The 27747-nt window shown below is 45.7% G+C and overlaps 2 long non-coding RNA genes across 6 annotated transcripts in view; one reads left to right on the forward strand and one right to left on the reverse strand.

Moving 5' to 3' along the window:
- Positions 1-905: 905 nt before the first annotated feature.
- LOC308191731 overlaps positions 906-27747 on the reverse strand; it is a 45387-nt gene continuing 18545 nt past the window's right edge. The window contains exons 2-5 of one of the 5 annotated variants that reach the window (XR_013948236.1): positions 15468-15583; positions 13556-13821; positions 9862-10117; positions 907-8548 (exon numbers count right to left, since the gene is read on the reverse strand). This is a non-coding gene — a long non-coding RNA (uncharacterized lncRNA). Of the gene's footprint in view, positions 10118-13555; positions 13822-15467; positions 15584-27747 lie in introns of all 5 variants that reach the window. The other 4 variants (XR_013948238.1, XR_013948239.1, XR_013948235.1 and 1 more) reach the window with 4 other exon arrangements.
- Positions 19419-24341, forward strand: LOC308191733. Its single transcript, XR_013948241.1, has 3 exons — positions 19419-20353; positions 22699-22780; positions 24143-24341. It is a non-coding gene; the product is annotated as an uncharacterized lncRNA (long non-coding RNA).

Consider the following 27747-nt stretch of genomic DNA (forward strand, 5'->3'; position numbering starts at 1 on the left):
GACATGCGTGTGTGACAGGGACAGGTGAGTTACTCTCCTTTTAAATATCCTGACAGCACTGTGCATTAATAGTGCCATAAATATTATATCCGCGCTGCAAAGAAAGCTGAGAAATTGTTATAATTCAGTTGTCACCGTTGTGCTGGCACTGTGTTGTGGCTGGCTGACCTGCAGATGCAGAATAATAACGAGGGCGATTCATCAGACCCCACAAGCGACAAAGCGAAGAGAGAGTATGTGACGGGGAAATGCTTTGATCATATTAGAAAATACTGGCTGAAGGAAGGGTTGGATGGGAAGGTGCAAGTGAAAAGTATGATTTTTAGACAGGTCCCTCTAGTTGTCAAATGACAGGGAATCCCTGGGTGCCAGCAATAAATGTCAGTCACTGTCAATTTAACAGGCATACCTGAAACGACTCACTCCCGAGGAGCTGGCAAACACAGCAGGGGAGCGAATAAGTAAGAAACAGGCGCAGGTGCCCTCAAAATGCTCATATCCCACCTAATGTTTTAGGTTAATGCACCTCAAGAGTGGCAATGTCTGGTCAAGCAAAGCCGGTTTGAGGGCAAACTCTGGACCGCAGTCCAGCTGTGTGGAAACAACTACTAACAAACCACCATGGGAACAGAGATACCATGTTGTGTCTGAGGGGCATCAGCACCTTGTGCTTGGAGAGAAACCAATACGGCTTCTGTGCTTCCTGAGGCAGAACCAAGAAGTCTGAGCCAAAGAAATTGTCAGGTTGAACCTGCCTGTGTGCTTTCTGCAGCTGGGGTATCCCACTTTTCACATCTCCCTGTCCTCTGCTGCCTCTGAGTATAGAAACTTTTACACAGGATTTCATAAGCCCCAGAATAAGGTAGCAGGTGCAAATCAGGCATGATGGCTACTTTGAGAAGGAAGCACACATGCAGGTGCCAAACAGAAGTGAACTTGGCCTCTGTCCTATGAAATCCAGAGAGGTTTCCCTGAAATTACAGTAGATAAAGTCCAAGTCAAAAGGAAAAAAAAAAAAAGACCTGATACAGAATAGTTCTGGAAGTATTCATTTTATTTAAGGTGTTTAGAGTTACAGGTTTACCAACACCGTGTGAATGTGTGAGGTGAAGAACAAAGATGGCCCCCTCCAGCCACTCCGGCCTGGGGCCGCTCCTGTCCATCCGCTGGGCCTCAGCTCGGGGTCTGGGACCCAGGGCCCCTGCCCAGGCTCAGGAATGCAGCTGCAGCTTTCTCCTTTGCAGGTTCGATAGTTGCAAAGCTGAGCACATATAAAGGCACATATGCAGAGACAGGACGCTGACATGACCGGTCACACAGGCTGCCCAGCAAAGGGCTGCTTCCAGCAGCACTTAGACACAGGACTCACACACAAACACAGGCAGCTGAGACCCCTTCCTCCTCTCCAGCTGGTAGAGGCAGAAATTCATTAGTGCAGACACACACACAGCACCGTCTAGGTTCACAAGCACATGAACATTCCCAGATCCCTCCAGTCCTGTCATGGCCCCTCTGTCCGTCCAGCACTCCTGCCCAGATCCCAGGCCTGCCTCGCAGAGCACACACACACGGGAGAGAGAGTGCAAATACAGAGGGGGAGAATTAAGAAAAGATTTAATGGGAAAAAAATAAGAAGACAGGACAGGCTGCAGTGATCAAGCGCAGTGCTCAGCCAGACAAGCATACTGACCAGCCCCATTTTACATGCAGCTGGCCCTTTTAAACCCTTTTCTACCTATTCCCATCTTTGTTCCCCCTTCCCCTGCACACCCCCATGGATTTGCAGAGCTCTGCCGTTTCTGCACGCTCCCAGTCCAGGCCCATGATCCTTGTCCATGTGGTTCACAGTCTTATCAGACGCAAAGTCCAGGCTGACCTTCCTGGAAGTGTTTCCTGTAGTTTGATAGCCCATCAACCAGTGCGACTGGGAAGTTTGTTTCTTGGCATTGCCTCCGTTATTGCTTTGTCAGGTCTGTGTCTCTGCATTTTGCTTATTGCTTGGCCTTCATTTTCTTCTTATCCCAATTTAGAAATCCTCATTCAGACAGCCTTTCTGAAATAAACGTCCCCACATTCCCTCTCTTATCCATTAGCACAACTGTAACTGGTCATTGTCTTTGTTTCCACCAATTGATCAGGTTCTCTGATTGTAAATGGTTTTTCTTCCCCCTCCTCCTTTGTTTCCCTGATTTTTTTTGTGAATACCTTAGTCAGACAATTTTTTCTCCAAGGAATGAACAGCCTCACACTCCACATATCCTTACACTAGAATCCAATGGCAATTTCTAAAGGCATTTAGCAAAGCTTGTCTGTGATTTCAAAACTCAGTATGTTATCAAATATAGCAAAATATATCAACAATAGGTCTTTATATCAGTGGTTGTGATGTAGCAAAAGAGGACCAGAAGGAAGTTCAGAGGTCATCCAAATCACACTCATTCCAAGGAGAGGTCGAACAACACTTTTACCAGCCCCGACAAATTCTTTTTTAACGTGATTTTAAAAACTTCTAGTAGCTGCAATTTAAGCTCTGTACTTCTTGTCCTATGGATAGGGAAAGAGGTTATTCTCTTTCTCTTTAGGGATAGCTTTACAAATTGGAAGGCTGTTATCACTCCTTCGTTTTTCAGACTCTGCTGACCCAGTAAGTCTTGTCTTTCTGTGGAGCCCATGTTTTTGAGATCAGTCAACATTGTTGTTCTCCTCTGCACTCCCTCCAGCTGATTCACATTTTCTTCGAAGTACAGCATCTGAAACACAGAGCTCCAGCAGAAGACATACTAGTGCTGACCAGATCAGGAGGAATATTTAATTTATGTTGCAAACTAAACAGATGTCTATATTCCCCATTGTAGCATTTACCTCTTTTTTTTTTTTTCATTATGTAGACAGTGTTGGCGTATTGAGCCTGCAATCCATTGAAAAATCCAGTCTTTTCTGCAGATTTTCTGAAAACCAAGTATTCAAAATTAGGTGTTTCTATAGATGGTTATTTCTACCCAAGTATGCTACCTTGTACTTTTACTGGTTGAAACCATTCTCTTTATTTTCAGATCATACCTTCCATTTGGGAGGACTGTTTTGAATTTCCAGTCCTTTCTTTTAGCATGTTAGCAGTCCCTCCCAGGTTCATATCACCTACAAATTTAGCAAACATACATATTCTAGTCCATCATCCAAGTCATCAGTGGGAACACAGAACAGACTTATGGCATCATCATAGCATCTCTTTAGAGCAAAGAATAGCATCTAGCATTTTAATCTAAAAGAAGAAATTCTAAAGCTATGATCACTGATGTTTACAGGTGATACAAACAGTAGCATACTAAATAATAGCAAGGCAAATATATCAAAGGGATCTGGCTCATTTTGTAATTTGGATTCATCTGAGACGCATAAATTTTAATTGCCAAAATGCAAATCCCAAACATCTTTAGAAACAAAGAATGCAGGTCACATCTGTGGGATGAGGAACAGTGTTTTGGAAAAAGTGACACACAGACTTAACCCACTGAAAAGGGATCTTGAAGCAACACAGTGGCAGGGCATGACAACAACCCTTGCCTAAGCAAGCAGTGAATCATGGAGAGAAAAATCCTCCTAGGAAGATACTTTTTGGTAGTCAGAATCTCTCTTACGTAAATATTTCCCAAGTTAAAATTACAGTAGCAATTTGTTTTTTAAAAGTCCAGCAAATGCACTCATTTCAGATCCTTTCTACCAGAAAGATATCATATGATATATGCATATCAGTGCATAGGATCTGCAGTGTCAATGTGATTGCTTACTCAGTCAAAGTAGAGGATACATTTGTGCAGTTGTCAAACATGAGAGCTGAACTCAGATTTGTGTATTCAAGGCACCAGATGGATGTGTGGGACAAGGAACAAAAAAATATTGTACCCAGAGGAGCGTGCAACGCTCCATTTCAAATGCCCAAAGTCTTAGCCTGTAAGTGCAGAAGCTGCACAAACCATTGGTTTCCATTTCTGAAAGTTTTGCACCAGGAAGCCTTCTTCTGTAGTCAAGCCTACCCCTATATCGCAAATAACATTTATGCATTAGGGACTAGTATGGCTTTACAGCTGCAGAGCTGAGGCTGAGAACACTGCTTCGCAGTCATTAATATTGCACAGCTGAATAGAGACCACTGAGTCACTTGCCTAGAGACACATAAAAACTGAAGAACTGCATGAAGTTTTTCAGTGCCTGAACCAAGAAGATTTGGGATGAAATTCTGATATTGCTGGATGTTTAACATTGGCTTTATTTGTTCCTTTGCCAGAGCAGCTGGAAGAAACACTAACAGAACATATCTTCTGAGGGTTTGTGAAAGAGCAGAACTCTTTTTTTTTCTTTATAATTCCTTGCTAATGACTTTACACAAACAAGAAAAAAGATTGCAGGGAAGAGGTGCAATATCAGACCCCATATGGCAGCACTCTCTGCAAAAATGAAAGCGCAGCAGGAGCCTGATTTCTACCACGGCCAAGTAGATAGGCAATGTTAGACCCAGAAGCTGCCTCAATGGGTCTGAAGTGACATCCAGCCCATTAGCTCCAGTGGAAGCATCTCAGATATTTCAGGGTCTGGTTTGAGACCCTTTCTACACCAACGTGCATGATTATGTAGGGTTATGCAAAGTCGTGCTTGTAAACACTGTCTATTTTGGAATAGCATTGCAGAAGAGTGCATCTACCCAAAGCCCACAGGCAGTTTCATGCAAGTAGGCATAGGACCCATGGCCCTGGAGCACCTTGGACAATTTCAAAAAGCTGGGAGATTTCTTTTTGCTGCTCTGTGATACTGAGAAAGAACCACAGAGCCAGTTCTCCTTAGTTGAGTGGGAGCTCTGAGATCTTTTTATTTCCACATTTTTAAAGTCTAATTGCCTGGGCTGACCCTATACAGTACAGTACAGCTCTAACTACTTTCTAATGTATTAAAATATATGCAATAAAAGTGTGGCTACAGTGCAATTAAAGTGCCATTTCTGTTCATTTTAAATGTCAGTGTAATTTAAGTTCACAGATAATAATATTCATAAATCTGTAGAATTTCCTATGGATTTGCTCAGGCACCCCATTTAATATTTCCGGAGATTTCCATATGTGAAAATTTCAACTTCTGTTATCACTAGTGCTTGGCTAGTTGCGGCGCTTCTCTACTCCCAGAAGTACTATCTCTGACCTAAGGCTTGCCTACGCTGTATATCTGTCGCAGGCTGATACACGGTCTATCATGTTAGAATTCCTGTGCATCACTTTTTATCAAAAATCACCTGGCACTTTACACTGCTTTAACCTGAACACAACTTTACTAAAATATCTGGAGATATTCAAGGCCCGTCTGGACGCCTACCTGGGCAGCCTGCTCTAGGGAACCTGCTTTGGCAGGGGGGTTGGACCCGATGATCTCTTGAGGTCCCTTCTAACCCCTACAGTTCCGTGATTCTGTGAAAATGGAGAGAGCGTGCATCCCCATACACACTGGAAATGGATGAATATCCTTGAAAAGCAGCTGCTGCACCTGCAGTGCTCTCCCTCTGCTTTCACACAGTGCTATGCCAAGGCCACGCATCAAGCAGCCTGACTTTCAGGGTGCTGTGCTGTTCTGGGGCCTTTGGGGCTGGCTTGTGCCCTCCCTCATCAGTGGCTCGTGCAGAGCCAGCCCATCATGATGCTCCTGTCTGAGAAGCACAGGAGCTCTTGCCTTCTTGCTTGTTTCCCTGCTGAAAACCAAGACACTCTTCCCCTCTGGAAACAGCAATATTTTTTACATTTTGGGAGTTTTGGGGTTTCCTTGAATCCTCACCAGTGTACAAAGAGGTGACTTGGAAATGGAAAGCCAAAGTTTTCAGCTGGGGGGCAAGCACAGACAGCTTTCTGTGCAAGCACAAACTTCCCTTCACCATCTTAAGCAGCTTTTTTAGCCTTGCTCAGCTCTGGATTTGTCCAATATTTTTACTTCTTACACATTTTAACTTTTCTTACCTAGTGCTATGTACCAAAAAGTAAATCATACTGTCCTTGCAGTTCTACTCATCAAACACTAAAGCATGATTAATTAAACCTACCACAGTGCCCCACGAAGTGTGAAGCTAGCTTACTGCTATTGCAGTTACACGCTAGTTTATGGGAAGTTTTGATGAGTCATGTCCAATACAAAACCAGTCAAGCAACAAGCTGACATATGGCTTCTGGCTAGAGACACAGTGCTCTTAGACCCGGAACAGTTTCCTAGAGACACTTGCTCTGCCAAATGCCTTTTTCTGCCATATGCTTTGGCAAGGGACCCTCACTCCCTGCTCTTAGATCATAAAACACACAGGAAGCAACTGTGGTATAAGGCAGACACCCCTCATCAGCCTCCATCCACCTTTCCATCTTCTGATCATTCTCCAGCTACACAGAATATGCTGAAAGAGATCTGTATTTTCACTCCCAATGGTCACTGAAACGTTTCAATTAACTAGAAGAGTAACTGGGCTCCTCAAAATGAACAGAGCAATGGAAAGCACTGATGTCCATAGTACGTGAATTCAAAAATCACATCACCCATTTCAGAAAGTAGCTTATATCCCACTGCATGTGCTTTTTCAGTAATAGTTAATTCATTGTTATTCATTATTATAAGTCGTTAGTTAATTCATCACAGCTATCAGCTCTGCTGGGACACTGCTGACACACATGGCAGTAAAGTAGCGGTTTTGAGTCTCAAATCCATTTTCTTCACAAGCTACTGCAGAAACAAGTCTGAGAGAAGTGTCTGCTTGGTTTAGTCTCACACTCCTCAGGAGCCTGGCTCTGAAGTCGCTGCATGAATATAAATGTGGTTGCAGAAGCCTGATGAAGTTCAGCACCAATATACTTCCTCACTGCTGCTGAAAGCACCTGGGAAATGGCTGTCACTGACTTAACAAAAAGTTAAAAAAAAAAATTAAAAGGGGAGGAGGAATGAGATAACGCGAATTATATGGATTATTTCACTGGACCACAAGCCCCCCTTAATCCTGCTGCTTCCTTGTGCATAAAAGTCCCAGAAACCCAGTGGTTTTATTTCAAAATACCAGTGTGGTTCACATGAAAGTAGTTTAATCACCAGGGCAGGATTCGTTTTCCCCTAAGTCTGGCTGTCTAAAATTCAGGTATCTGGCTGTCTCTTCTGTTCATGCACCAGCATTCCCACCATGGCACTGGTGAGCCCGTGCCATGAAAGGGTTATGGGGGCAGGCAGGTGGCCCTGCCGCCTGCTCTGGGCTGATGTCCCACTCTATCTCCCCCAGGATCTCAGTGCCTGCTGCAGACCGATCACGTTTCAACAGCATCTCTGTGAGTGCTTGTGGTGTCTGGAAAACATGGTGGAGATCAAAAAAATTAATTTAGGAAGCTGGGTCAACACCACAAGGAAGGAAATGCTAGGTTTTATGAACTAAAGAGAAATTCATCAGGGAGACAACCCTTCGCATCGTAAATAATGAATACACATCCTGCTACCAAAGCAGACACCTATGGAACACCCTTAAAAAACAAGGCATTTTTCTTAGCCTGCTTTGCCTTACAGTGATGCCAATGGGAATGAAAACCTATAGACAAATAAAAATGTCTTGAAGATATTTCTCCTGAAGACTACTGGATCCCAAGAGAATTTTTCTTTTTAATTTAATAAAGCCTGAATTCATAACTGTCTCCTGAACTGAAATTTCTACTTTGCTGAACTTGCATTCAGTTTTGCTACCTATGCCTCTGATCTTAGCTTAGGATGACGGTTAATTCAGATGTGTCCAAAAAGAGATAGCTAGGTAATTGCTTATGCAAAGAAAACCTTATCTGTTTCAAACATAAAGTCTGATGGAAGAGAAAACTTACAGCTACGGAGGGCAAAATATATTTTGTCTTTATTTGGATTAGTGAAAGCTGGGGAGGGTGTAACACAGGGGGTTTATTTGTTTGTTTTGCTCTGGGAATGAAGCTCTTGAAACAATTAGTCATCTCAGAGAAATTAAACAGAGGAAACAAATGTGACTGTGAAAAAGGTATTATTCATACCCACATAAACCAAAACACTCTTTTTTTTTTCTCCAAATATAAAGAAAAACAAAACAAAACAAAATAAAATAAAATAATAAAAAAATGAAAAGAGGAACTATTATTTGATTTGAAGGCTTATTGGGGCTAAGAAGTGCAAATAACTCAAGGATTTTTAGCACTAATATGCCCCTCATGGATAGAGAAGGGCAGGGCACGTGCCCAGGCAGGAGTTACTGTGTTCAAATTGTGAAGTGACCCAACCAAAGCGAGTTTAGGCTAACCTTCGCACGGGGCTCTGCAGCAGGAATGGGAGAAGCATGAGTATGCAGCACTTGCAACGTGGAAAGCTTGGCTGGCCCGGACCTCCAAGTGTACCCTGAAACGTACCTGTGCCTCACTTGTAGCATTTGGTGTGGATCAGTAATGGCTTGGGCTACCAGGAGAAGGTCGCTGTGGTGGCAAACTCCACCTTTGACGTCTCACTCATCCAAGCATATGCCTGGGGTCACCTCGTGAATCTGTTCCTCAGAAGCAGAAAAACACAACTGGAGGTGAGGGAGAGGGATCTGTCTTTACCCTTTCCAACACGTCAGGAGCATGAAGAAGACCCATGAGCCAGGAGTGGCCAAGTGCCCTCTTGCTTGGCTGTGCACATACAAGGCCAGTGGCAGAGCCAGGGCCTGGTGGAAGCTGCCAGGGAGGACAGGTCCTCGCGTCCACCAAACGGGGACCCCTCAGTTCCTGTCCAGTGTGGAAAGGATGGACTTTCGGGCTGACCAAAGAGCCTCCTTTTGCTTCTTGTGAAACCAGCTGAACAGCTCCCACCGAACTCAGCTGAAAGAGGACACCAGGCACTGCTGACACTCTCCACGCACAGAGGGATATCAGGAGAAAGGTCACTTTTCTCTTAGCTATTTACATTTGGCTGGGTTATTGAGGGGGGGTTGTGAAAAAGGAACAAGGAAAAAGTGTCACAGAAACAAGACCCCATTATGTTAGGAGCTGCACAAGTATGAAGAAGACACAGCCATTATCTTAAGAGCACAGATAATAAAACATTAATTGCCTATCTCCGGATTCCTCATCAGTAATCTTTTGGTCCATGGTGGCCCATGAATCCTCACTAAATGCTCTGTATCACGCAGAGCTCATGTTCAAAAGGATACAACAAAATCACACACGGGCTCTAACCACTGCTGCAGAAAACACCAGTTGTTCCCCCTCCACATCATCTGATGCTCCAGGCACGCTTGGGGAAGCCTGGCCTGTCTGACAGACAGCAGCTTCTGTCGTTTTTAAGTTCAATATAAAGAACTTTCCCCTGAAAATAAATGCCTTACTACTTTTGGTAGCTTAAAACTTCAGTATCCGAGCTCCATGTATTTCTTAAAGTCATGTTAAAATCTCTCAGCTGTGGGTATGACCGAGGCCAGATGATCACAAAGCATGCCCTAAGGTAAGCATCCCCTAAGGTAAGCATCCCCTAAAAATATGCCAAATTTGCCAGCTTTGAGTAGTAAAGCAGTGAAGCAGCTGGGCATAGCAAGGCAGCCATACACAGGCAGCATCACAGAGGAGATGACTGAAAGCTTCTCTTCACCAAAATCCCCACTCAGAGAGATTTTCCTCTCAAATTCCACCTCATGCTTAGCCTGCTGATCTCTATGGAGACTACTCCTGAGGTTAGCAAGGAAATGCTGTTACCCTCTGCCTTTATTTGAGAGGGTGACATGGCTCGGTCGGTAGCCTGTTTTCCCCTCAGCACATATGCTTGCCTCCCCCAGGACCCGCCGTAAGCCCTGTCTACATGCTGAAAGGTGCTGGTGCTCACCTTGACACTAAGAATACCTGAATGAGTAGTGGTCGGTAAAAACAGCCGATAAAAAAAAAATGCTAATGAATGGAAATTAATGCTGCAGGGTGTTATTCTGAGAGCTTAACTGGTTCTGTGGCTTCCAGAAAGGGTTGTTAGGGTCAGAAGAGTTACAAACTGAGATGTCATCCAGGACTGGACAGAGAGGCTGGGTTAGCCTCTGGAGACCCAAGGGAACAGCAGTAACTGGAGACACAGCAAGAGGGTGGCTGTGCTGTTGATGAAAAACAGTTAATTTCTTCATAAACTATATATGTATGGTGTGTGCTACCTGTAGCTGTTTGTGGTCGAGCACCAAATGGAAGAGGAGTAGACCAAGAGCCCAGAAAGCGTGAGGTGGCTCTGGGGTGCTCCTGACCACCAGGAGGGGAGCCCAAGCATGGGCAAACCCTGAGGACAAGCTTGGGAGGCTCTGAAGCTCCAGCTCTGTCCTACCAAAGCTGGATGTGTTTATTTTAGCAAGCAGTATGTGACAGCCCCTTTTCAAATCCAGCCTGACTTGGTGTCATTTCACTGGCTTGGCACCAACCTGCTCCTCTGCTGCCTTGAGGAGGGCCATCACCCGCGTGAGCCAGGGCCTTCGCTGGTCACAGGCGAGCGCTGGTGCTGGAGGGAAAACTTTTATTCTTCGTCAAGGCCACAGAACTGCAGGCAAGCGGCTATGAGGCAGCAGCATCTGGGGTCTAAAGGCACTTGACTTGCAAATGGCGTTCGTTCTGCTCTCCTTCGGCAGCCCTTCGGTGCGCTCGCACAGCTGCGCCCGGGAGCGGGAGCCGCCTTCGTTACCAAAGATGAGTGAATTCAGTACTCATTTTAAAACATTAAAACTTCAGATGGCTTCCCCCAGGGTGGCCTTTATGTGACACAATTACACTGTTACTGAATCTTCGCTTTTTTATTCGCGTGGCTTTCGCTGGGGAAAATCACGCTGAAAGCAACAGCTATTTTACAAACATTATAGCCCTGGCTTGGGCTGTTTGCCAAGGATTTCCATTAAGTGCAGGCTATGTTGAATAAAAATACTGTGTCAAGGCCAATATACACCAGGTGGGGTTTCATTAAACATCTTGGCTTTTATTGCCCTTGTTTGACTGAAAACAAATAACATTACCTCTCCTTATCAGAAGATTTAACTTGCGTACAAGCTTGCTTTGATTTTTATTGCTGTGTCTTTTAAGAGTAAATTTTCAGGCTACCCATAGGTGTAAGCACCAGCAGAAGCACTAGGGCTTGATGGAAGGAGCAGCAGAGAGAAAGCAGCTCGGTTGCACTTGAACCCAGGATGTTCGTGCATGGATGGACGGCAGTTCAGGCTTTGGGAGAGGTGCAGTGTTCATTTTCTTGTTTTGCTCTCTTTCATCACAGTTTGATTCTAATCCTTGTTTTTGTGAAACCCTTCAAAACGATCCCCTTCTCTTCTTAAAACTATTTTGTAACCTCCTGGGCATGGTTTTTCAGCTTTTAACACCTGTCACAACACCAGAGGCACTGGATGCATCCTCTCCAAGCTCTGCACACACGTCACCATCCTACAGGGAGAGAAGTGCTACTCCCATACACCCTATTGTAAACTTATGGGGTCCAGGACACACGGTAAGGAAAGGGTTTCCTGCTAGGGCTGCCGGCATGTTTTTAGCGGCCACCTTTGAATGGGAGAGCAGCAGGGCATGCTGCCAAACCACACCAAGGGGGTTTTCCCATGCGGCTGAAAAATAGGCACAAGGCAAAGGCAAGGGTGGTGGAAGAAGAGGGGAGGAAGGTTTGGTCTGAGATGTCCTCATGCCTGGTCTCCTGCTGTCACAGTGCCGTACCCCCATGTCCCTTTCAGAAACATCACGGTCCCATGGCTGGTGCACCAGCTTACCCTGCACAGCTACACCTAGGGGCCCGGCACTGCTTTCAGCCTATAGGAAAGTTATGTTAGCAGGTGCCACTTCTGCAAATGACAGCCGGTGAGACTCTACTGTAGCCTCTTTTGGGCAGCCACAAGAGGGCAATAGGACCAAACTTACCTTTTCCTGGATGAGATGTCCCGCTCAGCAGAAGGAAGGTACGTGCAGGGCCCTTCCCTGAGAACTGCTGGAGGCTCAGTGAAGGACGTGTGCACACAGCTGGCTGAAGTATGGGAGGTGAGACCTGGATGAGGAGCACCAGCATGGTCCTGCAGCTCGCAGCCAGCTCGGCCTCGCTCCTGAGCCACCAGCAGGTCACTGGGGAAGAGCAGCAGAGAGACCGTGGTGACCCTGGCCCTGTGCGGGGGGCAGTGAGGAGCAGGACGCTGCCAGTTCTGATGGACAAGGCTTGGTGGGATCTGCTCGACCACCTCGCTACATCGGAAGTAATTTGAGTTTCACCGGGGCTTTCAGGAGACAATATCTTCCAGCTCTGCAAGCTAGAGCCCGTGGAATGATAAATACTATTAACACTAAAATAATCATGTCCTTTCCCCACACTGAAAGCTGAAGTGGAGTAATCTCACCATAACAAACCCCAGTGGGAATGAGATGAATGCTCCCTTTGTGAAAGTACACATCATAGCGGGGTTCAGCAATTTTCTGGATCAGAATAACGAATAAACCTGTTATTTGCATAGGACATCGCTGTATTTTACTTCTGTGCTTTCATTTTAGCAACCTTTAAACAATTTCTAAAGAGAGGAGTTTCTAAACAATTTCTAAAGACAGAAAGCTGTACATTTTTACATGCTAAACACAGCGTGCTGTGAAAATAGCAAAAAGCATGACTATTGAATCCAGGTCAGCTCTGTGTGAACAGTCATTCTAATAGTCCTCATTACCAAAGAGAAAATTAGTTCTTGCTGTTGGAATTGTTATAAACGAGGGTTGTTAAAAGCTGAGTTTATTATTGTGAAGCTGGATTGCATTTAAAAATGTTACTGAAGATTTTCCAGTCGCCTAATAATTTTATTAGGAACCACTTAAAAGATCAGCTGAAAATGTGGTAATGCCTGCATAACACAAACAAGACTTGCCCTTCAGCATGCAAAGCTATTGTGGTTTTATATTGAAGGCTTATGTAAAGCAGACGTGGATGTTAGAGATGCTGGTGACCTCCACGTGAGAGCAGTGTTCCTAACAGAGATCAGCCCCACCAATACGCCACTGATTTCTGAAAAGACAAAAAGCCTGTGGGATGAACATCCGACAGGTTAAAGGGGACTTGAGTACGCTGGGGACTGGCAATTCAGTTCTGGACAACTGCCTCAGTCCAGACCTAGTCACCAGTAAATACAAGTTGTTACCACCAAGTGGCCTGTCTGCATGATGGTCTGAGTTTGTGCCCTCATAGAAGCCAGAAGGGGTGCAACACCAGTTTTTCTGCTCTTTGCAATGCAGAATTCAGGATAACCCACTCACTGCAAAAACTTGGGAGCCCCGTGGTGCACCTGGAGCTGCCAAGAGCTGCATTTGTATGGGCACAGCAGCACCAGGGTCCCTGTGTGGGGTGGACACCAGCCCCACAGGTGGACACCAACCAGCTCTTATGGGTGGACACCAACCCAGCACCCAGCAACTCGGATGACTCCGCAGGAAAGACGTTGCCTGCTGTAAGGGATATGGCAGGGACAGCTGAGCAGGGTTTCATTCCTTCAGCTGGGTGAGGAGAGGTCAAGACAGGCCACCCAACTCACCAGCTGATCTCAGCGGGGAGAGCCCCGCGGTGCTGACCGGCGGACACCGAGCTGCCCCCTCACGTCTGCGTCTAGGATTTCCTCGAGCCCTGAGTTATGCAAAAGGTCTTGCTCCGTTTCCCTCTATGGCTATCACGTCAGCTCGTGGGTAAATCGCCGTGACAGTTAGGCAGAATAATGGGAAGACGTGACATATGTTTCTTTTACTTCAGCACCGTCTGCTGAAAACTGGAACGAAAAGGTACCAGGCAGCTTCTTCCGTGTCTCTGGAATTGCACAGAGGATGATGCTGAAGCATTAAACAGGCAGAAATAATTATACTTGCACAGAGAAAATTAAAAACAATGGGAGAAAGTGTATGATTTTCTTTGTAGCAACCCTTGCCTGCAGCAGTTCTGTATGTTTCAGATAAATAGAGTAGACACTGAAACCTTTTGGAGGCTAATCAAAACCTCTAACACAACAATAAAATCTTCTCACAGCTGGAGCCAGAGAGCAGCATTAATATTTACTAACCATAGAGTATATTTACATGAAAGAGAGGATTCTAAGAGTATCTTCGATATGCAATTAAGGCACACACATGGGCTGGCAGGAAAATAAAATAAATCTCTTTTATCGTGTCTGTGCTAATGTCTCTGGTAATGGACTAATAATTATAAATGCACTTGCAAGGTTCTTGCAATAGGGAGAGTTCTGCTGCAAACTTTATTCTCATCTGAGTACATCTTGAACTCAATTACAGTGCCTAAATTGTAGGACCCAGAGGACCAAAACCCAAAGGTTTAATTTAGGATCAGCTGCGCCAATACACAGCTTGTCAACTAAGATACGGTATGAGAACTATGGATATGTCTCACAGACACCCAGGTAACAGTAGCACATGGTTGGTGTTCACGACCAGAGAAAAATGATTTAGTGAGAAAATAGATCCCTTTTAACTGGGAAATGTGAGGTTATATTCCAGTAGGTCTGCCTCTTTAATTAATATTAATCACGTGGTTTAACAAACAGTGGAGGAAAGCATTCACGGAGGAGGGAGGCTCTGTACATTGTCACAGCTCTCTCCACATTACCTGCACCACTGTAAGAGTTTTGCCAAGGAATGCTACATGCTAGGGCTGCTACGTGCTAGGAATGCTAGGGAGCTGGTTGCATTTGTATTGCACCTTTATCATCTGGTCTAACATACGTTAATGGGCTTGTTTGTACACATGGACCCTATTAATGTACCTGAAAGTACTAGGTAGAACCAAACTAGAGATGTTTTGCACTGTGAAAAAATAAATGTGAAAACCTAGCTTGTAGATCTTGTCATTCAAGCCATGACAGATAATTCATAAACCTGTTTTCATACAAAATAGCATTGGTTTAATTATAACAGTGCACATGACTTAGGTTCAGTATCTCACAGTGAAATGCTCTGGACATTCATTCTCATTTGTGCCAAGAAGCACCCAACTCTAGGGATGCTCTGCTGAGAGCTAAGAAAGGCTTTGATGAATTAGGACCTCAGCTTAATCCTGTCACTTGAGGCATGCTGGTTTTCATTATTATGTTATTCACTTGAATTTGTGCTACAGGAATATCAATAGAATATTCTGTATATCCCAGACCCCAAACCAGCTTGAAGATGGGAAAAGAAAATCACAGAATCACAAAATACTGTTGGTGTTCAAAGAATGAAGGATTACTTACATCATCTTGCCTCAAAACATTTGAAGTATAAAAAATTGGGCATCAATCTTAAGAAAAACTATGGTATTGGGTCTACTGGTCATTAGTGGTTCCTCCTGCATCATTCAAGCAAAACGCTGTCAAAAACACTGCTGGTGAGGTCTTGGGCTTTATCCCTAGGGAAGGGGTTACTAAAATGGAGAATGAAAGAAGTTTAAACAATAAAATCACTTACCTTTTTTGATTGTTTCTCTCAGCTTAGCTAATGGAAAGTCACTAGCATCAGTCTCAAGTTACTGGAATGAGTTTCACTTTCAGGTTTTCAGAGCTGCCATATTACAGCTGCCAGCACTGCAGGAAGATATTTATTGCATGAAAAACAACAGTTCCCACTGGACTTAGAAAACAATATAATTGCAGTATTTTACAGGGCATAAGTTTCATAAAAGCTGGAGGTGATTGGCCTCTCTCCCCTCCTCTGCGCCCATTTCCTTCTCCCCCATCCACTCCCCCAGGCCAGGACTGGGACTGCTCCAAGTCAGTGATGTTCTCTGCACAACAAGCGTGCTGACGGACTGGGGGGATAACAGCATTAATTGCCAGCTTAAGCCTAAAAATGCAGAAAAGAACTGCTAGGCAAGGCTTGGGCTCAGGTACAACCGGCCTTACCCCTCTGAAGCCAGGAACAACACTGAATGCCATCAGGCTACCCACATCCAGACCCCAGGCCTTGGAAAAGTTTCACAGGTTTGGCTGAAGGACAAATAACTGACCATTCCTGAAAAGTGCACAGTAAAGAAGGCAAGAATTAATCCAGTTTGTACTTTGCCCTGTCTTCTTTTCCAGCATTAGTAAACATTCTCTGCAAGCCACGTTTTTCCAGAAATAAATCACAGAGAAGGTAAATAAAAAAAAATGCAAAAAATAAATGGAAAAGTATAGCACCATAGAGCTGGTCAGAGATAAGGAAAATGGCGGTCTAATTTTAGGCAGAGAAGCAGAGAGAAAAGTTAAGAAAATTAATACATTTCTCAGTGGAAAAGAAGGAAGGTGAAAGAGTTCTTCAGAGTGAAGAGAAGCCAAGAATGAAATCCCAGTCCCTGGGCACAACCCAGGGCTTGGCAGAATATTTTGCAAAGGGTTTAGAAGCATAGGAAGAATTTCCATGCCTGATAAGACAGACATATGCAGAAGTGCTTTAGCTCTGGGTCTTCAGTAGGGAAGCCATGGCTTAAAGTAACCCAGGGAGTCCACAGGAGGATGCACTCCCCAGCCGCAGCTCAGCAGCGTGGTCCTTCCCCCACGGTGCCAGCCAAGCATCCCCTTCCCATCCCTGTACACAGGTTCTGGCATGTGGGGGGCACAAAATGCAGGTGCTGGGCTGGTTCAGCATCGACAGATGGGGACCTCAGCGACTGCAGCGTGGTAATGGCAATGAAGTCTATCCCAAAGGGAATAAAGAAAACAGATACTCCAACACAGAGAGCAACTCTGGAAATTACCAATAATGGGAGGTTTTCAGAAAAGTTGCTTTAGGAGAAAGTGTGCAAGAGCTTTCCTATTCAGGGCCCATGGGGTCTAATTTCAGAGGCATGAATGTGTGGGGGAAATAATTTTTCAGACACACAAAAAAAGTCACCAAGATGTTAATTATGTTTTTGAAAAAGAGAGAGAACGTTGTTCCTATAGAGAAACAGCACAAAGCGCTCTCAAATGTGCCCAAAAGAAGTAGGTGATGATTGCCTGGAGACTGAGCAGTCCCCATCGGGAAGCCCCTCCTAAATAAAACTCAAGGTGCCAGTTTTGCTCCTTCTGTGGCCGGTGTTTAGAGCCAAAGAGGAGAGACAGCACTACGTAAGCTGATAATCAGCTTTTGCTGCTGGCATGCTTTGAAAAGCTATCTGGGCAGGTAAGAGTGCACGAGAGGTCTGAATGTGCCCCTGGCTGAATTTATGCTGACACTAGTCTGTGCTGTCATGCACAAAGCAAAGACATGAGCTATGCAGCTGCTGCCAACGAGCCCTGTGAGCTGTTTGTTTTGTCCAGCGGCTGTTTTTTATCTAAGCATGCACCAGCAAGGAGCTTCTCCGGTGAAGTGAGCTTGCCCAAAGCCACGCTTCACAATGGGTTGTCAGATGTTTTCTGAGGAGGCATCAGTAGAAGGTCAGAGGAGCTGTCACCAATCCCCGGCCCTTTGTGTTGATCTGGATGTGTGGTGGCATGGGACACTCCGAAGTCTGATACATCCTGTTTATATCCTTGCTTCTCAGGCTTTGTATCTCTGTGACCATACAGAGATACAGGTCATTCATATCCAAGCCCCGAAAAGCATGGCTCTTTGAGGTCACATGTGTAGCTATGTTGCATCAAAAAGGGGGGTGGTGATAGTGGGGCCCCATTTTCCAAACTGACTCATCATCTCCCCAGCACCTTGATATTCACAGAGTAGAACAGGAAGGATTTTATCACCTGCTGCCTGCATTCAGATAGCACTTTCCTAAGCTGTATTTGATCTCAAGATCAGTGGCCTCACAGCAAAATATAAAAAATTTACATTGCAACAGATTGACCTGGTGAGATTGGCCAACCATGACTTTCATAGCTGCTCTGAGTGGGTCCAAAATCCTAAGGTCCCTCTTTGCTCGCAAAACATCTGGCTTGGAGAGCCTGTCACAGCATGCTGCAGGGGTGCAACTAATTCATTTCATAGCCACATGATCGTGCTTGAAGCTTCACAGAGATAATAAAGCAGTTTCATTCTAAAACACTAGTTTCCAGTTTGGTACAGTAGATTGAACAGATTAAATTTGGGCCACATCACTCCGTGGGGCAATTCATAATGTCAATGGGACATTAAGCGGTAGGACTTGTCCTTTTAGCAGTCGAATCACATACCACCCACAGCCCAATGGAGTGTCTTTCTGTAAAGGCCCATGGCAGGCCGTGGGCCCTAACAGCATGCCTGCGAGTCCCCATAAAGAGCCACCTCACTGAACATTAGGCAACACGCGTGTTATCTGCAGCTGGCCCCTTGGCCAGCTCACAGAGAAAGGCAGGGAGATAACCCACTGTGCATACAACGCTGACAACACGAAGTATTTCACAAAATCCTCTTTCATTTTCCCGGGAACGGCTGCTTTTGATCAGGTGCTGATGAGGGTTTCTAGATATTGACTGAAGCAGCATTTGCTTCGCTTGTGCGCTGGGCCATTTGGACGTGGTTCCCAGGAAAGCCAGTTCCTCGCTGCTGCTGCTACCCAGGCAGGCCTCTTGTTAAACCACAGATGTTCCAGCTTGCCCCCGCCGGCTCTGAAATGTCTCTGCCACCACCGTCACGTTAGGAAGCCTCTTTGTGCACCTCAGCACCTCTGCAGGGTTTATTGTCATTAGAATTGGCTTAAAGGAAGCTTGCAGGCAGCCTTGACATGAGCCATTACCTCGTCAAGGACGTATAGCTGTAGCGCAGCAATTACAGAACGCCACAGAGCCTGGCCCCACAGTCCTTGCAGCCCAGAAGCACCTTGTATGTTGTGTTTTGTTTTGTTTTATTTTCCTGAAGCAATCAAGCAAGTTAGTAAAATGCCATTGCTCTTCTATTATCGCTTTTAGCATCTTCAACATTATTCCTATCTGCGCATACAACATTTGCTCACTGAAAGAACAGACAAGAGGGCCTTCCTTCCATCAAAAGCATCTCCCTTCTCCCCTAGCCCTGCTCCCCCAGTTCAGCTGCACAGGAACTGTCAAAGCAGGGCACTTCTGTTCTGTGAAAGACCAAGGGGCAAAGGAAAGCCTCTGGCTGGAGGCTCTTAGAAAAATTTGACTTCTCCAACCTGTTTGCATTAAAATCTCAAGGGCATTTAAACCCCATGGTCTAAGGATCACAGCTGCTGCGGTGCTACTCCAGAAAGAGGCAGTCTCCAATATTAATGGGTATAATCCTGCCAATTTGCAGATTTCCCCCTCTCTAAGTATTGCTCAATCGCATGCACAGCGCTGCAGGGCCTATTACTATCCCAAGGCCTCCTTTTGAGATGCTCCTCACACAGCCTGCCACGCGTCAGGATGGACAATTACCTCTGATGATTGACGTGAAGGAAGAGAGCTTAGGCAGTCATTAGCAGAGGCCTTCACTTCAACAAAACACACTTGTCTATTCTTCCTTCCTAAAATGTAGCCTGTGAAGAGCAAGAGAGAGAGAGAAAGAAACAGAGAGAAGGAAAGCAAGACAGGAAGGGGGAAGCAGGGGAGAGAAGAGCAAGCTTATTTTCCCCTCTGTAAACTAAAAGCTGTTTTCAATTTTTATGTTTTTTAGCCTGAAGTACTGTACAATTCTTTTTAAAAGAAATATATAAAATGCTGTTTGATAAAAAGAAGAAGTTTGCTCTCTAGTGGCTGAATTTAAATAGCTCAAAAAAGCACAGCCTGCTAAAGAAAGGGAGAGTTTCATCCAAAATATGCTCGGTTCCTAATCTTTGTGCCCCTAAATATTTGCTCTTTGCCAATATTTACTATTGAACAGCTACCTACAATCGGTGTGATTGTGCCAAAGAAAAACAAAGTGCATGGTATTATGACCTAATCCCGTGGAGTTCCTGGTAGGGAAAGGAAATCACTTCTGCCTGTAAATGCCTCCTGACATGGGAAAGGGCTTGGACGGGGTCTGACGGGTGAGCTGATACAAGCTCTATGCTGGTGGCATGTGGCCTTTGACCATGTCAGAAGCCAACCCAGCACTACGGCACTCCCACCTGCCACAGTATTTTTGAGCTGTGACTGGCTTGTGCCACCAGCCAGGATACTGTGGGATGGGAGGGCAAAGGACTGTGGGCAGCTGATGTCAGGAGATGGCCGTGGCTTTCCCCAGGCCGGGAGCAGGACCACAGGCTCTGCCCAAGCTCCTACGTCTATCCCCAACCTGAAGCATCTTGCAAAGTAGGGTCAGGATGCAGAGGAGACTTCTGCATTTCTCTCTCTCTCCCTGGTCTTTTAGCCTTGAGCAAAGCAAGTGCCAGGGACTCCACAGCAAGAAGATCCAGCCTGATCCTCTGCAGAGACCCCCATCATGCCCCCCCAGACTGCACATAGACCCCAATATTTGGGGCCAGGACTGTGTTTCTGGTAAGTGCTCCTCCCAGGGCAGTCCCGTTGCCTTGGGGAGAAGGTTAGTGGCAGGTCACCCGCTTGCCACCACCGTGTCACGACTCTGCTTACGGCACGTCTGGCAGGAGGAGCCGGGTGCTGCGCGGCGCTGTCAGCGTGATGGGATTAGCCAGGCCACGGTAATGAATCAGACATTTCCTATTAACAACCAAGGGGGAGAGGGGGAAACAAAGAAACAAGCCAAAGCTACAGCCTCGGTGAAGGCCAACCCTGTCCATTCCTTAATTTTTTATAGTGCTATTACTTAATGGGGAAGCCTGTGAGGCCTTATTCTTCAGCAGCCAGATGGAGAAGGGGACGAGGCAGATGAAAACGACAGCCGGGTCTCAAAGGCCCACCCGCTTGCGAGGCCCTTTCCCAGGCAGAGTAATTGCCAATCAGAAGCAAACTGCTTTATAATTAAAGCATTGTATGAGCAAGGGGATGTCTGGGGCTTGTGCTTAATTGCTGTACATTGCAGGGAAGCACAGAAGCACGGAGAGAGGGGCTGAAATCAGTGAGGGTTTTGCTGCTGAGCTAATCCAGGGCAGGAGCAGAGCAATCCTCCAGCCAAACCCTGCTGTACCCTAGCTCAAGAGAGCACCTACACCACCTCCTCCTCACAGTCCTGCCCTTTGCACACACCCGGGGCAGGCAGGGGCACAACCAAGCCCTTAGGTGTCTCATTCCCAAAAGAAGAGCCCTGCGTGTTTTGTCACTGTGGATCGTGCAAGTTTGGGCCATGCCTGGCTGCTCTTGCTCCTGGCCTGCAGCCCAACTCTCACACTGCTCTAAAGAGCTCTTTCCAGCACATGGGCCCTGCAAAGTCCTCCATGTGAACAACCTTCTCCTTTCTTCCCATCGTTACTTCCCAAAAGGTGGGCCTAGGACCCCATGGTGTCAGGGCCTAGGCGGCCATCACATTGGATTACCTCTTGTGGCTGCCATGTCCCTCATGCTCAAGAAATCCCCTTTTACAGCTTAAAGCCAGGAAGGGGGCACCATTGTTATCTGGTTTGGTCTCTGTTAACTGGTTCATTGGGCCTCCAAGGACTGATTGTTTCTTGACTGAGAGCTGTGTTTGGGAGAATCCCACCCCAGAGAGGAAGTTCTATTATTGGATATGATTGTTGGATTTTTGTCTTGTAACAAATCATACATGTTCACTACAGAACAAAACCATCTGTACCTCAGTCAGAGAATCATAGAATGGTTTGGGCTGGAAGAGATCTTAAGGATCTTCTAGTTCCAACCCCCCTGCCATGGGCAGGGATACCACCCATAGAGCAGGTTGCCCAGGGCTCCATCCAACCTGGCCTTGAACACCTCCAGAGCTGGGGCATCCACAACTTCTCTGAGTAACCTGTTCCAGTGCCTCACCACCAACTCTGTCATATTTCATCATTATGGCATTGCAGCATTTGGGATTTTTTAAACTTTGAGGTTAACACTACTGTAGACGGAAAATAGAGAACCAGCTTGAGAAACCATTTTTGAATTTAATCAGTACCCTGGAAATGAGGAAGTGACTAAGTTTCTAGAGCTGTCTCAAACTACAGCATCAGTTCCTATTATGAGCTGGTTCAGAGTGGCAGAACATCAATGGGAACCAGACCCAGGTTTTGAGGCTCTTGGCAAATCCCACCATTCTCCTCCAACTTTTTGTAGCACAAGCTGCCATGACATGTTCTCTGCACACCATCAGCTGGACCACATAGAGCAAATTCAGATAAAGATGCTGTTAGTCTATCCCAGAAGACCACTAACCCATTCCTCTGGCATGAAGTAGCAATAATGTTACTGAGCATAGAGTTAGTCTGATGTTGAGACCAAACAAACCCTAGAGTTATGCTAGTGGGACTGGTAAAACAAGACATTCTCCTTCTTAGGGATCTTTACTTCAAGCAGGCCTGAGGGACAAAATTGTGTATCAGCACAGTCATGCAAATATCAGAGCCCTTCCAAGGTGTGAAAGCACAATATATTCCCCTTTCTCCCCATCATGCTTTCCCAGAGGCTAAGCAGTACTGGCTTGGCCATGATATTGGTCTACCTTCTCCAGCTGCTCTGCGCCTCTTGAGTAGGAAATGATAGAACGTAAAACCAGAAATGTACCACTGAGACTATCCTTTCTGATCTTCTCAGCATAGCCCAGTGAACCTCCTGGAAATGATCAAAGGTCCACCTTTAAGAAAAGAACCATTAATGTTAAGTTTCCTGTGAGGAAGGAAACTCAGCTTCAATCTTGGTTGATCATTCCAATGGCTATTGCACTCACACTAAGAAAACACATCTTATTTTTGTCTGAATTTGCTTACTTTCAGCTTTCACCGGCTGTTTTTTTCTGTTCATCTACTAGAATGAAGAGCATTCTACCGTCTAATATCTGTCCTCATCCAGATGACGGTAAGTAGTGACCAACCCACTTCTCAACCTTCTATCCAATGAGCCAGATAGAAGGAGGCCCTTGGAGCCTTCCCAATGTGCTGCAACCTCTGTTCCCAGATCTGTGGCTTCATGTCAGACACACTTTGGGCAGATCATGTTGTATGTTTGTGCTCAGAGGAACAACTGATCCCCCTATGACCTGACTTCTTTGTTATCCACTCCTTAGCCATTCTCTGGTGCTGATGTTGTTCCGCAACATCAGTAATGTTCAACAGAAACACAGCTTCTGGATAATGATTTGTATCCATGCTTATGGTTTTATTCCCAGCAGTAACTGCAGACAAATCTATTGCTGTTTAGGCAAATCAGGAACAAAGAAAGTAGGCGTTTCATACAGGATGGAGGATCTTGTCTTGGAAGCAGTGATCCTAAAAAGGATGTGAGATAAGGAAGCAGGCTGAACACCAGTTTCTTGGGATGCTGTGAACATTGCTAGCCTGCCTGATCCCTCTTTAATGATGAGAAAGGATAGATCTTGCCCGCCCTGGAGGTAGAAATCTGGCAGAGCTAAGCCTGAAACCCTGCTCCCCTAATGGCTTCCCCTCAGGAACACCCCCTCCTCCCTACAGGATGGAGATAGACCAACCTGGGTGAGGGGGATGTGCCCAGAGAGATCTCCCCTGGCCTCTGAGGCTGGACACACTGTTCCAGATGAAAAAATGAAGCCATCCCAGCTGCGGAAATGTCCCTCATGCAACTTACAGTGTGTGTGGAGGCTGGCAGCAATGGCGAGCAGATCAGGAGGGAGGGGGTTGTGTTGGTGCAACGTGATGAGAGTAGGAATTACACAGCACCAAGCTTTGATGTCTCCCCTAATAACCTCTCAGAAACAGTTTTTTTCTGATTTCCTTTCCAGCATAGTTACACAACTAGATTAGATTTTGCTTACAGACAGCCCAACCCAGGGTTTACCAAAACCCGAGGCTCTCTGTACAGGACATGCTGGAAGTTCGTTAGTGTAAGTTACACTTCAGCAAAGCTGAACATTACATAAAGCGCCTTTTTTTTGACCAGTGCTGAATCTGAATGAACTCCTCTTTTGACTCAGCTTTCATTCCCTGGAATCTAAGGCCTTATGTCCCTGTTTTTTTAAAGGGACTTAGTTCCCTTTGCACTGAAAGTGAAATCAGGGCTGATTAATTCTGTTGACTTGGGTGTTGTACTGTGAACAGGAGATGTCTTTTAATGTAGCTCAAACTTCTTTTAAAAGTGTATCTAAGGAAGAAAAGTGAATGATGAGGTTGTTCTTATGTATTCTTAGTGTTGCTAGGGAAACCATTTCCTGCCTGTATTTATCCCAATTCATCTCTGTTTTTTCAGGGAGGGGAGGAAAACCTTCCAAAATAAACAGACAATACTCTGGAATGAAGGTGCTTATTAATGAGATGAAGTACCCATGAGATACACAGCATGGGATCTGGTACTTTTCCAGTTGAGGTCAACAGTTGAAATGCATCCCAAATTAATAGCTACTGAAAAGGAAAAAAAAATAAAAAATAAAAACAAACAACAAAAAAAATCCTACCCTGATATAATGACTGATCTGTACTGCTGGTGGTCTGTGTCTAGTCCCTCTTGGACTGGGGTGTATCTGGAAAAATAAAAAGGCATTAATCAGTATTGGTGTGTGCAGCTGGCCCTGGAAGTCTGTTCCTACCTAGAGCTGGTTCTTCCAGACCAGACTTGGCAGATGTCTGGAAATCACTGCCAGGGCTTGGCAGTGCTGCGAGCAGGGAGAGGCGTTGTGGTGAGGGCCCTCGCCAGAGCACCTTGCAGAGGATCTGAACCCCAGGCAGGAACCACAGCACAACTGCTTGCCACAGAACGACATAACGTGGCCAGGATCCTTATGCCTCAGGAGTAAACTCAACATTTCCTTAGAAGAATAGCAGAGAAGGAAAGAAATGTGTGCCACTGCCATTGGATGGGTGGGAGTGACCACATCTGAGAAAAGGCACCCATTTCTTTCTCTCTTCCCAAGGATGAGTCCAGAGCTGCAGGGGGGTAGTTAGCCCTGTGTTTGCGGCATTAACCTAGGGCTCAGTTTCTCTCTTTTCACGTGCTCTGTGACCTCAGGTAGTCCATGAAAAGTGAGTAGTAGCACTTCTCTCTCTCACAAAGGGGTAAATACAGAAAAGACTGTGGCACAGAAATATCTTCTGGACAACTAAAAACATACTTTCGGTGACACCTTACCCTGTGATGTAAAAAATGACAGCATTGTAATTATCCTCCTGCTGTCTATCCCCAACAGACAGCACATCACTGTGTGCTTTCTAAGGCCCTGGCAGCAAAAAGAAGAATTGGATCCGCCTTTCGGGAGATCTGGAGATCCACCAGATCTGGAGAAAAAATATCTGTGGGGCCCTCAGCCAGAGATGTGCATGCAAGCTCAGTGCAGACCCAACGTACACTGCGATGTACATGAGCAAGCACAAGCACAAGGAATAGGCTACCACCAGCATTTCCTTTGGGGTCACCATGGAGTACCTCTGGAAAAAAAAAATGATGGTGATATGGCCAGAAAAAGGGAAAGCAGAGCAGAGAAAAAGCTAATGATGCTTGCCCTTCTCATCTTTGTTTAGGTGTTCATCTCTCCCTGCTGTGTTTTCCATTTTGCTGCCTTAAACATTCCTTGTCATGTCAGAGCAGGAGTTCAGTGAGAAAACCCTCATCAAGAAGATTATATGCAAATACATTAAAATCAGAACAGATTGCTGGAGATGTATGTTTTGGATCCTGTGGGTGTGTTTGGCCTGTAGCTTTTCAGCTACAGAGCACTCATTAGGCTGAAATCCTAGCCCTGTGAAAGCCAGGGGCATTTTTCCAGTGACTATGGATTTGGGAATTAGTTCTCCCTGTTCAGTACCCAAGTACCAAGCTCAAGTACCAAGCTGCTGATCTGGGAAGGAGGTGGCTCGTCCTGCAGACACTCTGCCTGGCAGCCGGGGTTTGCAGAACCCTAGGATGGGAAATGGTGAGGAGATGATGAAAGTTTGGAGAGGAACAACCAGAGCATGCCGCAATTTCTTCTTTCCTCAAAGCGTGATCCGGTGCGCAACCAAATCTCTCCTAGGCCTTCAGCCGGCCATTGAAAGACATGCTCTCAAAATGGTTCACATGTCCGCAGGGGCCTTTTCTGTTTCTGGGAGGGTTTACTTTATTTGTCTTGATTGCCAGCAAATATAGACTACGTCTCATTAAGCCAGAAGAAGAGTGGCGACAGTCTATAAATGGTCAACTTTTAAAGCACTCTAAATGAAAAGGATAAAAGGGCTTTATGGAGATGGGCCATCCATCTGCAGATGTCCCAGGCTGGGTTAAATTAGGCAGTTTCACCACACCCCTTCATTTAAGATAGCTCTGAGAGATAGCTGAACAAGTATTTAAACCCAAAACAAAAGCAAACACCAAGCTGCTCTAAATTCTGGGCAGAGGAGATTGGCCAAGGGTGGAGTTGCTGCACATTTTCTTGGAGGGTGAGACTCCCTTCCCATGCCCTGGGCTGGTGATGGTCGCCCTAGGGCAGTGACCTGGGGCTCAGCAGGGGAAATGAGCAGCCAGGGGCAGGGGCGGAGGGGGAGTTTCTCAGCCTGGCTCAGTATGAAAGGGAATGCACAGGGTGCTGCACCCTGAGCATCACGTTGAGCATGGGGTGGGTGAGGGAAAGGAGCGGTGAGACAACACGCAGAAGCAGACCTGTTGGACTTGGATCAGAAAACATAACCGGCTGTATAGCGCTGCTGGCTCAGAGTGAGAAAAAACTCCTGCTTCCCAACCCAGGCAAATCTGGGTGTGCACACAGCAACTCTGACTTCAGAGACCTTTTGTCAGCTTCTTTCCAAGCAGATCATAGCCGATAGCTGTGCCGCAGACACCGCTTTTGGAGACCTTGGCTGCAGTGCCACCACACCGGCCTGGCTCGATGCTGAGTGTTCGGGGGCAGACCAGGAGTATTCTGCTCTTGGGACCTGGAAAGGAAGCCTGACACATCCTGAACCCTGGCCGTGTCTTAGGAAAAGCCAAGTATGCTCTTGTGAGTAAACACGATTGACCTAACTTTATCATGCTTTGCACCTCCTACCTACAACAACCTGCATGATGCCCAGGTCTTGTAGCTATTTGGATCCAAAACATTGTTTGGAAAGATACATTTGACCCAGCTATAGCACTGATATTGGTCTCAACTATTTATACCAAGGAACTATTACACTTACAGTGCAAGTATTTTGAGCATATAATGTTTAACTATTCAAATATTTCTGGTTTGTGGTATTCAGAGTCTGTCTCTTGACAATAGTATCACTGCAACTTTCTGATGTTTGGTCAACGGAGGATGACATATCATTACTGCTTCTTGCCAACGTGCAGTATGATGCAGTTAATTAAAGAAAAATAAAATTCATGTGTGATGCTAAAGATCACCTCTGCGACTCCGAATGCACACTGGCATTAAATCAGCTGCGTAATGAAGGGATAATTTCGTTAGCCATTTCAAGCTGAGGCTTATGCAGTCCATTATAAGAAGGAAATGTCATCGTGTGATTTAGCTGAAGGTGATGTCACACTGTATGGTCTATAATTTAGGACAGATTTCCAATAATATTTTGATTTGATGTCTCTGACATATGGACTTGAATGGTCAGACTTTGGCTTCTGAGCACCCTTAAGCATGGGGGTGCAAAAATAGCTGGAGATGTCAAGGGAATGGCCGACAGCCTCGCTGCCCCGCACATCTCCTCTAGCTGTCAAAACAACTTTTGGGGTGGTATTTGCTGTATTCGCACGAGTAACAGCTGCACACACACAGCAGCCTCACCCTGACCAGACCTGAGCAACAGAGAGTAGGAAGTGTGAGAGCAGGTGTGTGCCCCGCTCACCCCCACCACTCTGAGGGAAAACCATCAGGAAAACTGTGGCTTTTG

Source organism: Anser brachyrhynchus, assembly GCF_964034855.1.
Source record: "Anser brachyrhynchus genome assembly, chromosome: 3".
In the NCBI taxonomy this organism is placed as follows: Eukaryota; Metazoa; Chordata; class Aves; order Anseriformes; family Anatidae; genus Anser; species Anser brachyrhynchus.